Here is an 8858-nt window from a genome sequence, read left to right on the forward strand (position 1 = left end):
GTAGATAAGACTTGAATATGTGAGCAGTGACTTCATCTGCACTTGACGGGTCAAGAACGTTCATATCGTATTCAAAAAACTAATAAATCTAGAATCCACGCACTTTCATTTGAATACGATTAAGGCTTGCAGTAAACAGGACAAAATAAACAGAACCACACACTTCTATTAAAAGCTAGGTAGACACTAGAAAGCCTAACTTTCCAATTTCATCTGCAATCGAGTGATTGAAGCAAATACATAACCAGAAGATCAACGAAATGAAGAAAGCAGAGCTGGTTTTCATTCCTTCACCAGGAATGGGTCACCTGGTATCAACTGTTGAACTAGCAAAGCTTCTTATTGATCGTGGTGAACAATTATCGATCACAGTTCTGATTATGAAGCTGCCTTTCGATAAAAAGGTGAGTTGCTACACAAGTATGCTGTCAGAGTCTTCAGATTCACGCATAAGGTTTCTTGATCTCAAACCAGAAGAGTCTTCTTCGCAATCGACATTTTCTATTGCGTTTCTGTATCATTTTATCGACAACCACAAAAGTAGTGTAAGGGATATTCTTGCAGAAATGTCTAATTCTGCCTCATCTGATCTCGCTGGAGTTGTCATTGACATGTTTTGCACCTCCATGATTGATGTAGCCAATGAATTTGGGGTTCCCTCGTATATATTCTATACATCTGGTGCTGCAATGCTTGGCCTTGTATTGCATATGCAGAGTCTGAGAGCTGATTTTAATGAAGATGTGACTAATTACAAGAATTCAGATGTTGAGTTAGCTATCCCAACTTATATTAATCTTGTTCCAGCTAAAGTTCTACCTTCCGTAATCTTTGACAAGGATGGAGACTGCGACATGTTTCTCAACCAAGCCAAAAGATACAAGGAGACCAAGGGAATCATCATTAACACTTTCCTCGAGTTAGAATCCCACGCAGTAAAGGCTTTATCCAACGATAAAACTATCCCACCGGTGTGAGGCCCCAGTCCGTTCGTAAGTTGATATTAGGGTTATTCATTATTTTGTACGGTTAAATTAAGGTTTTAGGGCTAAGGAGAAACCCTAATCTCGGCTAAGATTGAAAACCTTGCTTATGATAAAACCCTAGTTTATGTATTATTCGTAAGCTCGAGCTATAGTTTATATGCGGTATTCTAGTGTGTGTTTTGGCACAAGTAAAAATAGGATTCGTTATATGTGAGGACCCGTAATTTTCTTAATTTCTAGGTTTTAATTTCTTTTAATTATACGTTTTTCCACCTTTTCTTTATTCGAAAAATTGTGCAAATAAATTTTATGAGTAAATATAGCTTTTAAATGATTTTTCTAGTATCAGTTAGTTTTTGAGAAAATTAAGAATATATTATGGACGTGGGACCCACTAGTGCGAAAAGTTCGGAAAAATTCGGCCAATTAGGTTAAATTCCGGATACTGTGTAAAATTTATCGGGTGTTAAGAGATAAGTAGAGTGTGTGAGAGAAAAGAAAGGATAGGAATGCATTAATGGAGTGCCACGTGTCACTTGGTGATTGGTTTTGACTTAAGAACACTATTCACTTTTTTTGACTTTTGACCAAAATTGGTTAAATATCTAAAAATTTCACAAAAAATCACCATTTTCTTTCACCTTGTGGCCGGCCCTCTCTCTTGCCAAGAAGGAAGAAAACTTCTTCAATCTTCAAGCTTTCCACTAGCTCAAATCATCCAAATCAATCACACAAACTAGTTTCCACTCCATACAATCTTTCCATTTAGTGTTAGTGGTGAGTTTGGTGAAGTTTTTGGAAGAGCTAAGGTGGTCTACAACTCCTCTTCTCTTGTTTACTAGGTAAGTGATGATTGAACATCCTCTTATAGCTAATGATGTTTATTTTGTGCCTAATGGTGACTTGAGTGATGGAATGTGTGATTTATTTCTTGATTTGAAGTGATTTGGTGAAGTTTTTATTTTATTGAGGAATTTTCTGGTTTAATATGAATGGGATGTTGTGGCTATTTTTGATGATTGACAATGGCTTATAATGACTCTAGTAGGTGTGAATTATTGATAATTGCAATCAATTTTGGGTTTGGATTGAAATGAGAAAAGTTAGGGTTGATAACCCCTAATTCTGTCCATAGGGTTAGAGGCCGAATTGGAATTTTCTCAAAACATGAAAGTTGTATGTATTGATGAGTTTGAAGTGCCTGCAAAATTTCAGGTCATTTGGATTAGTGTAGAGTGAGATATGTCATTTTTACTGTTGCTGTTCTGGGTGATCAGAATGTGCGAACTGTGATTGTAATCGTCTGTTTTGACTGGAATTGCTTTGGATTTGGATGTTGGTGTCTTCTGATGAAATGTAGCTTGATGTCTTAGCTATCATATGCCTTTGGAATCAATGCATTTGGACCTGTGTAGACTGAGTTGGACGAATTACAGCATTGTGTGATTTGGGAACCTGCAATTACGGTTCTGGGTTGGTTTTCTGCATTTTTGACCTAGTTGTGCTAGGATTTGGACTGAGTGGCCTTCTACATTGTTGTAGCCCTGTCTTTTAGCTTCGAGATGGTAGGTCTTACACCCTCATCCGATAAGCGTAACGCATTGTGTGCCATTACCGCATTAGGAGGCCAAAACTGTTTTTGGTGTTGGGACAAATGAGTTCCATTTCCTGATTTTCTGGTTTGCTTATATGTCTATATATGCATATGAAACCCTATTGGGGTTATGTTTGGCTTGGCTTTATGACGCGTTATCGAGTCTCATTGTACTTGTTTGTATGTTTTAATGCTTACTTTTATTCCGGTCATTTCCTAGTTAACTTTTACTTTGGGCCTAGTGAATGGCTTTTGGAAATGAGGTGAATTTTGTGTGAGATGTTGGGACTGATTCGAGGAAATAATGAAGCCTTAATGGCTGGAAAAGTAAGAAATTTAGGGGAAGTGCTGCCCGATTTTCTAGGCCGTTTGGTTCTTTTAAGTTGGATTTGCCTTTTGGTAGAAATAAAAGGGCTTTTGGGTTATTGAACCTAGGTCTTTATGCTATCTTTTGTTCCCAAAAATCATGTTTTGTACCCTTGCATTAGTAATTATTTGGCGAGGCATACGACTAGTAGTCGAGCCTCATGTGCATTGTGTTTACTCGATTACGGATGTGAAACCTTCAATTGGTTTATTTTGGTTATTTTAGGGTTTCTTGGCGATTAAGGCCAATCTGAAGTAAAAACTTTTGAAGTTGAGCCGGTGAGTGTACCACTCCCCTCCATTGCTGTCTAACTTGATTTCTGCTCTGCAATCTGTTAAATTTGTTTGAGACGAGGGTGTACTTTATCACACTCGTTCTTCTATCTGTTCATATGCCAATTTTGAGTGCCTGTCTGAATCTGCCGTCTGAATCTGCTATCTGAATCTGCTATTTTGTATCTGTATCTGAATCTGTTATCTGTGTCTGCATCTGTTCGGATTTCTATGACCTATGAGCTCAATCCTGTGGCTAAGTTATTCGAGTCGGGCCGGCAAGGGCCTGGACGATTAGATAACGAACCACGGTAGTCTGTTCGGGAATTTTTGGGTATTGAGACCCTTGATTCCGGTATACTCGAGTATTACCATTTCTGTTCGGTTACGGTGAGCGGGCCCGGTAAAGGGGTGTTCGGTGGACGGAATTCGGTGTAAAGAGGGGTCTACGGACGTTTTGGTTCTATATACGTTGACGGAGAGTCAACCGGTTTGGATCAAGTACTGCGCTGGAAATTTGGCTCCTGAGAGCCACCCGTATCCTTCTGATTTGAATAATTGGTTCCTTTGCTTTACATCTGGCATGTGTATCTGATTTGTTAAATGTGAAATGCCATGATTTTTCTGCTTTATGTTTGGTACCTCATTGAGCGCAAGCTCACCCCTTTCTGTTCCTTTTTGTTTTTCTTACAGGAAAATAAACCCTTTTGGTCTGGATTTGACAAATGGCTGCCAAATTGAGCTAGTTGAACATATCTTTTGTATAGCTCATGTATTAAAACCCTAAGTGTACTTTTGGGGCGTTTTCTCTTTTGATTTGGCAAACCGTGTATATGTATTAACTTTTGAAAACTTTTGTATGTCATTTTGGATTGTAATCGCTACAGTTCAGATGTGAATGTTTGCATGCTCTTTCGGTTGGGTTCTGACGGGTCGGTTACTATCATGGCCGACTCCGGATTTCATTTTTCTTATTTTGGGTTATTTTTCCATTTTGACTTGTTTACGCTCGTTTGTAAGTTCCGGATCGCAATAGATAGTTCTAGTCTGCATCGTTAGTCCTGGCGAGAGCTGGGCAGGCAGCCCGCTAACCCCTTTGGTTCGCCTTAGGGGAAAGTGGGGCTGTTACATTATAGTTTTCAGAGGGTTAACAAGTTTGAAAATGGTTGGAAAACTCTGGATTAGCAATCCTCTAGTGTTACAATATTAGAAAGCTTAAGTAGAGTTTTATTTATTGCCCGCCTTTTTCCACATTTTCTTTATTAGAAAAATTCCCCAGATAATTTTTATGAGTAAATATAGATTTTAGATTATTTTTTTAGTATCGATTAGTTTTTGAGAAATTAAGAACGTATATCGGATGTGGGAACCACTAGTGCGGTAAGTTCGGAAAAATTCGGCCGATTACGTTAAGTTTCGGATACTGGGTTTAATTTATCGGGTGTTAAGAGATAGGTAGAGGATGAGATGTGATTGATGTGAGAGGAAACAAAAGGATTGGGATGCTTTTATGGAGTGACAAGTGTCACTTGGTGATTGGTTTCACTTGTTGGACACTATTCACCTTTTTGACTTTTCTTACCAATTGAATAAATATCTCAAAAATCACCAAAAATTCACTCTTGTCTTCTCCATTGTGGCCGGCCACCTTGAGCAAAGAAGAAAGAAAACTCTTCAAGGTTCTTGCTTCCATCTTGCTTAAGTGTAATCATCCAACCATTTGATCTTGTTTCTACTCCATAAAACCTTTCCATTTGGTGATAGTAAGTGGTTTGGTGAAGTGTTTGGGGAAGTTAAGGTGACAAGCAACTCTCCCTCTCTTGTTTTACTAGGTGAGTAGTGAATGAACCTTCTCCTTCACTTAATGAAGCTTAATTTGTGCTTAGTGGTAGTTAAAATGTTGAATTTTGTGGTTTATTTCTTGATTTTGGATGAAGTGGTGAAGTTTTCCATTTATTGGTGATTTTTCTGTTTATATATGAAATTGATGGTGTGGCCTTGTATGATGATTGGAAATGGCCTAAAATGAGGCTAGTAGGTGTAAATGATTGTTAATTGCAAGCACTTTTTGGTTTGGAGGGAAATTTGGAAGACTAGGGTTTCATACCCTTCAATTCTGTCCGGTTTTGTATTTCCTAGTTAGAGGCCGAATTGGCCTTAGCTTAAAACATGAAAGTTGTAGGGAATCACATTTTAGAGGTGTCTACAAAATTTTAGGACAATCGGAGTAGCGTAGAATGAGAAACGTCGAAATTACCCTTGCTGTCCTGTTTCTACCCGAACCTGAGAACTGCGATTGTAATTGGTTATTTTGGTTTGGACTATTTCAGAATTTGTTGTTGAGGCCTTCTGATAGAATGTATCCCTGTTTCTAAGCTTTCGTATGGCTTTGGAATTTCTGGATTTGGACTTATGTAGGCTGTTTTATGATGTTTGTACTAGATTACGGTTTGTGAACCTGTTTTGCGATTCTGGTGTAGTATGTTACATTTTTGACGTAGTTACACTCGAAATTTGACTGAGTGGCCTTCTTCAACATTGTAGCCTCTTAAGTCCTGAATATTCCTGTAAATTTTCAGGTCAAACGAATTAGTGTATCATGAGTTATAGATGAAATACTCAAGCCTGTTTTGAACATCAGGTTCTGTGCGTTTTTTAGTTTAGCTTCTGCCCGTGACTTTTTCGGTTTTGATACCGTACGATCTGGGTGGTGACTCCTTCATAAGAAATGTAGATCTTGGTTTTGGCTTCGAAACGGTATAAAGTGCGTCGAAATCCGAGTTCCGTAGCTCCTGTTATGACCAAAACAAAATCGATCTTCAGAACTGCCTTGAATCTGGACAGTTCTGACGAGTACTTTGACACTCAAATTTTGTTCTGTTCTGAGTGGATTCAGGTCTTGGCCAAAACATCAAAGTTTTAACCTTATGTCTCAGCTTTCTAATGCCTTTGGAATTTCCTGATTTGGATTTGTGAGCTGGGAGTTATAGTCCAGCAAACATACCCTGTCCGTTACTCTGGAGTGCAAATTCCTGGAACGGTTTTCTGCACTTTCGACCTATTTCTGTTCAGATCCGGATTTAGGTGTCTTCATGAAAATTGTAGCCCTTCCTCTTAGCTTCGTAACGGTACCTCATGTACCTTGATCCGACACTCATAGCTTCGATTAGGCTCAAAACAGTTTTCATGGCAAAATGGCTAGGCCGCCATTTCCGTTTCCGTTTTGCCGTTTCCGCACTTACATGTGCCGATTTTGCCGTTTTGCTTGTTTTAGGTATATTAGTAGCCGTTTATGATATTATATGACGCAATCTTCTATTTCAGACGGTGGTGAGCTAGGTGGTGCCGGTGGGGCCTACCAGCTACTCTTCGTGGCACAAATTTTGAAATTTGCTCTTTTGTTCGTTGTGTAAGTATTCAGGCCGCTTTTACGTGTTAGTTGTTTATGTGTTTTGATAAGTATGAAAAGGGTACCTAGGCGAGGGTGTACTTTATCGCACTCGACCTAAACCCTAGGTTGCGCACATATTTGTACATGACATATGTATATGAATCATTTTGGAACTAAACCCCTTGAGCTTGTGGCTCGGGGTGACTTTTGAATACATTTTGTGAAGTTTGTGAGTTTGGGGCCCGATCTCAATCCTAGATGGACTATTCGAGCCGGTTAGGGTTTGGTCGAAGTCAGTCCAACCTGGTTTGAGGTCACCAAGTTTGTGAATCCGGTTCACTGATTATGTGGACCAAGTTTGTGACCCGAGCTTGTGAACCAAGCTCAATTTCGTTCGCTCGAGCAAGTTTGTGAGGTGCCTGGCCAGAGAGGGTGATAAGGTGTACGGTGGGGGTATAAGTGAAGTTCTACGGACCATTATTTGAGGTCGACGGAGTGTCGGCAGGAGGTCACACACGGCAAACGATCTGGCTTTGGAGCCACCTGTATCCTTATTATGTGATGTTATTTTTCTGCTTTTGCTTTACTCTTACTGTGTAACTGTTGTACGTGAAATTTATGCTTTCGCCCCTGTTTACTTACTAAGCATATAGCTTACCCCTTCCCTTTTGTTTTCCTTAGCAGGGGCCGACGCGGGGACTTTTGGCACGTACCCTAGCATAGTTAGGTTTGATTGTAATAGTTGGACATAGTATGTTTGTTTTTGTTTTAGTTTTGGTGGTTTGTATAAGGACCCTCCTTAGGGTCTACATTTTGGTTTTGGTTGTAGTGATAAGGATGTAATAGTGTGAGCAGGTACTTTTGGAGAATGTAATTAGAACTTTTGGGGATTGTATATAATGTATATAGTGCTCTTTCGATTTCTCTAGTTTATTACTTTAAGTTTTGAGTCCTGGCGCGAGCTAGGCAGGCGGCCCGCCGATACCCTTGGGTTCGCCCTTGGGAGAAGTGGGGTCGTCACAACCGGTCTATGCAGTCGGGCCTGTGTTGAATCTTAAGGGAAGCAATGGTCCAAACCAAGAAACTGAGATGATTATGAAATGGCTTGATAATCAGCCTGATTCTTCTGTCGTGTTCCTATGCTTTGGTAGTGCAGGATCTTTCGATGGTGAACAAGTGAAGGAAATTGCTCATGCACTCCAGCGTAGTGGAGTTCGATTCTTGTGGTCTTTGAGAAGGCCTCCACCTAAAGGAAAGTTTCAGTTTCCAGGTGATTATGAGGACCCGGAAGAAGTCCTGCCAGAGGGGTTCTTGCGGGGAACTGCAGAGGTGGGAAAAGTCATTGGATGGGCACCACAGGTGGCAGTACTATCCCATCCTGCTGTGGGAGGATTCGTCTCTCACTGTGGCTGGAACTCAACGTTGGAGAGCGTTTGGTGCGGCGTTCCAATGGCAACTTGGCCACTCTATGCCGAGCAGCAGACGAATGCCTTCCTAATGGTGAAGGACTTGGGGATGGCTGTGGAGATTAAGATGGATTTCAGAAAAGATTTTCTAATGGAGGCTAACGAGATTGTAAGGGCAGTTGTGATTGAAAATGGGATTAAACAGCTCATGGAGTCTGAGAGTGAATTCAGAAATAAGGTGAAGGAAATGAAAGAGAAGAGCAGGATGGCTTTCCATGGAGGAGGATCATCCTCTGATTCCTTGAGACGTTTTCTGGACGACATAATGGATAACGTTCCAAAATTACATTAATTTTTTTTTTGGAAAAATGACCTGTTTCATCCTTCACATTTCGCAAAAATATTCTTTTCGTCCCTCACTTTTAAAATGAAGCAAATTCGTCCCTGACATTTAAAAATTAAAGCTATTACATCCCTGAACCTAATTTTCAATCTGAATCAAACCATTCAATAATCTAGTATTAAATTTCGGAAAGATAATTGATAAATCACTCGGTCAATTTCATCATATTTACATGACATTTATTAAACCAAAAAAATAAAAATTATAACATAAAAGGCCATTCTTTGTCTTGGAATAGTAGAGTTTTTTTTTGGATAAATCTTTTCATACACCATTAGTATATCCGCTTGCGAATCTAGATGCGTATCATAAATATAAAATTTGGTGTTTAAATTTAAATTGAAATGATATGGCGGTACATAAAATCGTCAATGTATACAATGATAATGTAGGAAAGATTAATCTTTCTTTTTTATTTTTTATTTTTGGGTTCATTAAA

General features: G+C 39.4%; 1 pseudogene; it reads left to right on the forward strand.

The window, feature by feature from the left end:
- Nucleotides 1–227: 227 nt before the first annotated feature.
- Nucleotides 228–8383, forward strand: LOC140006471 (anthocyanidin 3-O-glucosyltransferase 2-like; annotated as a pseudogene).
- The last annotated feature ends 475 nt before the right edge of the window (nucleotides 8384–8858 follow it).

This window comes from Coffea arabica, chromosome 5e (genome assembly GCF_036785885.1).
Source record: "Coffea arabica cultivar ET-39 chromosome 5e, Coffea Arabica ET-39 HiFi, whole genome shotgun sequence".
Lineage (NCBI taxonomy): Eukaryota > Viridiplantae > Streptophyta > Magnoliopsida > Gentianales > Rubiaceae > Coffea > Coffea arabica.